This window comes from Bison bison, unplaced genomic scaffold (genome assembly GCF_000754665.1).
Source record: "Bison bison bison isolate TAMUID 2011002044 unplaced genomic scaffold, Bison_UMD1.0 scf7180017864280, whole genome shotgun sequence".
Taxonomy (NCBI): domain Eukaryota; kingdom Metazoa; phylum Chordata; class Mammalia; order Artiodactyla; family Bovidae; genus Bison; species Bison bison.
This window is the reverse complement of record NW_011494852.1, coordinates 8,278,356-8,284,503: the sequence shown is the minus strand read 5'-3', so window position 1 is coordinate 8,284,503 and position 6,148 is coordinate 8,278,356. Positions and strand designations below refer to the sequence as shown.

General features: G+C 44.6%; 1 pseudogene; it reads left to right on the top strand.

Annotated features, from left to right (window-relative positions):
• LOC104995376 overlaps window positions 1–1,731 on the top strand; it is a 28,388-nt pseudogene extending 26,657 nt beyond the window's left edge.
• Window positions 1,732–6,148: the final 4,417 nt, after the last annotated feature.

Genomic DNA, 6,148 nt, shown 5'->3' with positions numbered 1-6,148 from the left:
TTCTGGTGCTGGAGAAGCCTCTTGAGAGTCCCTTGGACTGCAAGGAGATACAACCAGTCCATTCTGAAGGAGATCAGCCCTGGGTGTTCTTTGGAAGGAATGATGCTAAAGCTGAAACTGCAGTACTTTGGCCACCTCATGCAAAGAGTTGACTCATTGGAAAAGACTGTGATGCTGGGAGGGATTGGGGGCAGGAGGAGAAGGGGATGACAGAGGATGAGATGGCTGGATGGCTTCACCGACTCGATGGACATGAGTTTGAGTGAACTCCAGGAGTTGGTGATGGACAGAGAGGCCTGGTGTGCTACAATTCATGGGGTTGCAAAGAGTCAGACACGACTGAGTGACTGAACTGAACTGAACTGATAATGAGTGATGTTGAGGATCTTTTCATGTGTTTGTTAGCCATCTGTATGTCTTCCTTGGAGAAATGTCTATTTAGTTCTTTGGCCCATTTTTTGATTGGGTCGTTTATTTTTGTGGAATTGAGCTACACGAGCTGCTTGTATATTTTTGAGATTAATTCTTTGTCCGTTGCTTCATTTGTTATTATTTTCTCCCATTGTGAAGGCTGTCTTTTCACCTTGCTTATAGTTTCCTTCGTTGTGCAAAAGCTTTTAAGTTTAATTAGGTCCCATTTGTTTATTTTTGCTTTTATTTCCATTACTCTGGGAGGTGGGTCATAGAGGACCTTGCTGCGATTTATGTCAGAGAGTGTTTTGCCTATGTTTTCCTCTAGGAGTTTTATAGTTTCTGGTCTTACTGTAAAGAAACTGGTCTTTCTGGTCTGATCTGTTTAGATCTTTAATCCACTATGAGTTTATTTTTGTGTATGGTGTTAGAAAATGTTCTAGTTTCATTCTTTTACAAGTGGTTGACCAGTTTTCCCAGCACCACTTGTTAAAGAGATTGTCTTTTCTCCATTGTATATTCTTGCCTCCTTTGTCAAAGATAAGATGTCCATGGGTGCGTGGATTTATCTCTGGGCTTTCTATTTTGTTCCACTGATCTCTATTTCTGTCTTTGTGCCAGTACCATACTGTCTTGATGACTGTAGCTTTGTAGTATATTCTGAAGTTAGGCAGCAACCTGCCACTTTCTAATGATATTCATGCCTGGAAATGAAATGGTATTCATACTTGGAAAATCCCATGGAGAGAGGAGCTTAGTGGGCTACAGTCCATGGGGCTGTGAAGAGTTGGACATGACAGAGTGCACACACACACCTATGTGCAGGCAGATGCGTGTGCATGCGCATGCACACATACACACACACAAGCAGCAATATCTTCTTATATTCTGTGGGGCCACAGAACTCTTCAAAAATTGAACAGAAGTTACAAACTCTGTTACAAATAAGCAAGGTGCATCACCCAATGACTTGCAACTGCTTTCAAAGGATTTGGTAGTCTTCTACCAGTCTACTGTAACTGCGAGTTAAAGGCTAATCCCATACAAATCTATTGCAATGGACAGAGGTGTCTGGGTTTTGGGATGTGACAGGGCAAAGAATGTGCATGCATCCTGTGTCCACATTGTGAACTTCTGTTCTGTGCTAGTGAAGGCATTGCTTGCACAGATTTATTCCTCTTCTTCACCATCACCCTCCAGAACTTCTCCATGGCCAGTCCCATGATCTCTGAGGACATCAACCAGACTCTCCAGGAGAGTGGAGTGGGCAAAGTGTCCTCAGTCTACCAGATCCAGTTCCTGCCCCGTCAAAGAGGCTGAAGGAAGGTGATCAAGGATACCAGGGTCATGTGTGTCCCCACCTCTGCAGAGAGTGGCCGCTGGACTCTCTCCCTGTCTTCCTGCCTCTGAGGAGACTGTGCTGTGATTCAGCATCCCTCCCCTCCATGGATGACACCTCCGTGGTGAAATCCCATCTACGTCTCACCTCCTTCTGTCTTTCTGCAACTTGGCTCAGGATCTCTCTGTACTTCTGTCTCCAAGGCTACAGTTCACCCTGAGTGACTTCTCCCCTCTTGAGAATAGCCACAGCCTCCCTTTCTCAACTCTTGGGCTCCATGATCTGTGCATCCATGAGCTCGCTTGAGTCCTTTCAGTAGCCCCATTCAGTGGGTAAAGTGATCATGCCCATCATATAGATGAGTAAACAGATGCTAGTAAACTGGTAAACTAGCCAGAGGTCATCTGGCTAGTAAGTGGAGATGCGAGATTCACACTCTGGGTCCCTGGCTGTTGAACTCAAACTCTTCACACAACTCCTTTCTGTGCCCAAGATAGAGTTTAAAATGAAGATGAAGTTCACTTCTGGTAACAAACCAGTTTAAAGTGCATAATGAAGTGGCATTTAGTTCATTCACAATCCTGGCCATCACCAGCCCTATCTAGTTCCAAACACTTTCATCACCCAGAAGAAGACTCAGTACCCATTAGTAGTCAATCCCCAGTTACGCTTGCACTTAGCCCCTGCCAACACCAAATGCTTGCTATCTCCATGGATTTGCTATTCTGCACATTTCATATAAGTAGATCATAAAATGTTTGGTCTTTCATGTCTGGCTTCTTTCACTTAGTGTGGTGTTTTTGCGGTACACTGACACTGTAGACCATAGGTGTACACAGAGTGGACCCCCCACTTATTCATCTTCCTGCTTCTCCCACCTCCTTCCATCCATCAAGGCCCCATCAGCCCATGCCCCCTGAGCTGTGTAGCTCTATATAGGGATCTTGAGTCCCTGTCAGTTCAGTTCAGTCGCTCAAACTCATATCCATTGAATCAGTGATGCCATCCAGCCATCTCATCCTCTATTGTCCCCTTCTCCTCCTGCCTTCAATCTTTCTTATCATCAGGGTCTTTTCCAATGAGTTAGTTCTTCGCATCAGGTGGCCAAAGTATTGGAGCTTCAGCTTCAGCATCAGTCCTTCCAATGAATATTCAGGACTGATTTCCTTTAGGATTGACTGGTTTGACCTCCTTGCCTATATTTCCCTCCTAATGCCCTGCCACCCAAATAATCTGAAGCCTGACATCCCTGGGGCAGGTGATGATCCCTGCCAGCTTAGTTGTGAACCGTTTATTGTCAGGTCACTAAAGAGCCTCAAAAAAGTGAGAATTCTCTTTCACACCTCCATGCCTGTTCCTTGAGGGAAAACCTGTTGTCTTGGTCATCACTATACTCTCAGGACCTAGAGTAGTGTGTATCAGATGACAGGCATCTAAAATATTTGCTGAGTGGGCTTCCATGGTGATCCAGTGGTTAAGATTCTATGCTTCCACTCTAAGGGACTGGGTTACACCCCTGGCTGGGGAAAATCCCACATGCCGTGATGTGTGGCAAAATAACATAAGATAAAATAAAATTTTCCATGGGGAAAAATGAATGAGTCAAGAAACCCATTGGGGCTTCCCTGGTCCCTCAGTGGTAAAAGAATCTGCCTCCCAATGCAGGAGACGTGGGTTCGATCCCTGGTCCAAGGAGATCCCACAATCTCCTTGGTGGAGCAATAAGCCTGTGCACCACAGCTACTGAGCCTGCGTTCTAGAGCCCAGGAGCTGCGGCTACTGAACCCACGTATCACTGCTACTGAAGCCTGCATGCCTCAAACCCAAGTTCCCCAATAAGAGAGGACACTGCAGTGAGAAGACCCTTGAACTGCCACCTCTGCCCCCCAACCCTTGCTCCTGCTCGCTGCAACTAGAGAAAAGAAGTGCAGTAACGGATCCAGCACAGTCAAAAATAAATAAATAAATAAAATTATATATATATTAAAAAATACAACCCTCCAAACCCAGACCACACAGAGTTAGGTCTCCCATCAGACCCTACCTCCTCCTCCACACCTCACTCTTCACAGATGCCCATCCTCAGCGGGCACAGGACACCCCACTTCTGCTGGCCAGCTAACCTCCATCCCTCATGATGCAATGCCACAAGCCCATAAAACTGTCTGAGAGCTGCCCTTGTGGTGCCACCACACTGTACCCAGCCTCCACATGTTCTTGGAGCTGACACTGCCTCCCACCATCTTGGGGGATGTGCTCTCTGTTCAAGGGCATCACCCACCAAGACACTTCCAGCCTGTTAGGGGCCCGTGGGGAGCTGGCTTAGGATCTGCTGAGATGATAAACTTCATGGCCTCTGCAGCTCCTGCAAACTTTGGGCTCCCTCTTGTCTCTGGAGAGTTAGCAGGACCTCTGCCAAGGTAGGATCCTGGCACACCTTCCCCACCCATAGGGCAAAATAACAAACAGTGGAGCAGACTACCTTTAAGAGAGACAGCAGGATCGAAGGCAGGCACGGACCATGGCTCTCTCCACCATCCTGCTCCTCATTCTCTTCATTGGCCTCCTGCTCCTCTGGGGCCGCCCTGCCTCCCAGGGCCACCTCCCCCCTGGACCCTGACCTCTGCCCTTCCCGGGAAACGTCTTGCAAATGGATCAGAAGGGCCTCCTCAAGTCATTGCAGATGGTAGATGGAAAGGGCAGGTGGGGATGGGGGGAAAAGGAGGTGGGTGGATGGAAAACAGCTGAGGAAGCAAGGGACCTGGGGGTCAAGTTCGGGTGTGACTTCCCAGGCCCCCTTGGGGACTGTCTTCTTCCAGCCATGATCTGGCCCTAGATACACGATAGAGAAGCCACCAGAATTCTTATGAGAAGGAGTGAAGACAAGGTTGGGTGGAGAGAGAAATTAAAAAAAATTTTTCTTTAATTATTTATTTTTGTTTGGAGGATAACTGGTTTACAGTATTGTACTGGTTTTATTTTACAAATTTATTGGAGTATAATTGATTTACAGTGTTGCATTAGTCAGGTGTACAGAAAAGTGATCCAGTTTATATATATATATATATATATCATATATTTATTCTTTTTCAGATTCTTTATCCATATAGGTTATTACAGAATACTGAGTCGAGTTCCCTGTATTATACAAGTAGGTCTTTGTTGGTGATCTACTTTGTATATAGTAGTGTGTATGAAAGTATTTTTTAGTGTGTGTATATTAATCCCAAGCTCCTAATTTATCCTATCCCACCATCCATGTTTCCTCTTCAGTAACCATAAATTTGTTTTCTATATCTGTGACTCTGTTACTGTTTGTAAATAAGTTCATCTGTATGATTTGTTAAAAAAATGAGATTCTATAGAGTGCTATTATACATTTGTCTTACTGTATCTAACTTCACTTACTATGATAATCTCTAGGTTCAACCATGTTGTTGCAAATGGCATTATTTCTTTTTTTTTTTAATGGCTGGGTAATATTCCTCTGTATATAAGTAACATATCTTCTTTACCAATCCTCCGTCAATACACATTTAGGTTACTTCCCCGTCTTGGCTATTGCAAATATTGCTACAATCACATTGGGGTGCATGTATCTTGTTCTTTTTTTTAAAAAAAAAAAAGACTTTTAATATAGTCCCCAGTACAGTTTAATAATACATGCCAAATGAGTGTTCAAAAGTAGTCACAATAAAGATTGACGATAATAATTATCAATACTTTGAATGGTCTGGTGGAAGAACTCATCCTTAATGCCTCTTGTGCAGTATTTTGTAATTAATTTTTATTGAAGTATAATTGATTTACAATGTTGTGTTAGTTTCTGCTGTACAGCAAAATGAATCACTTATGTGTACACATATATCCACTCTTTTTAAGATTTTTTTCCAAATAGGTTAGGTTATTATGGAGTATTGAGTCGAGATCCCCGTGCTCTACAGTAGTTTCTTATTAGTTATCTATTGTTGGGGGCCAGCGTGAGGCACTCCGCCCGTGGCAAAGGTCATGAGGAAGGAGGCTCGACATACGCAAAGGCGGGATCGAGCCTCAGGAGTCCCCCTGGAAATTCTCGAGCATCTACCCCCATAACCAGAGCCTGCCTACTTTACTACTTTGTGCTCTCGCCTACACCTCTGACTTTACGGGGGGCTGTCCCTCACCACCTCTTTCGGAGAAGGAGTTAACTTAGAGCTCCAGTTAATAATAATTCCTGGGCGTGACAGGAGTGTTTCAACCTACAAACTCCTCTGAAGGTTCTCTAGCCTGCCTCACAGGCTTGTCCAGCCACATGTGATTGCTCACAGCCTCCCAACCGTGAGAGGCATGAGATGCTTTAAACCTTCTAAAAACAGGTTCCTTAGAAAAGTTAGAAAACCATTAGTATAAGTATAGTGG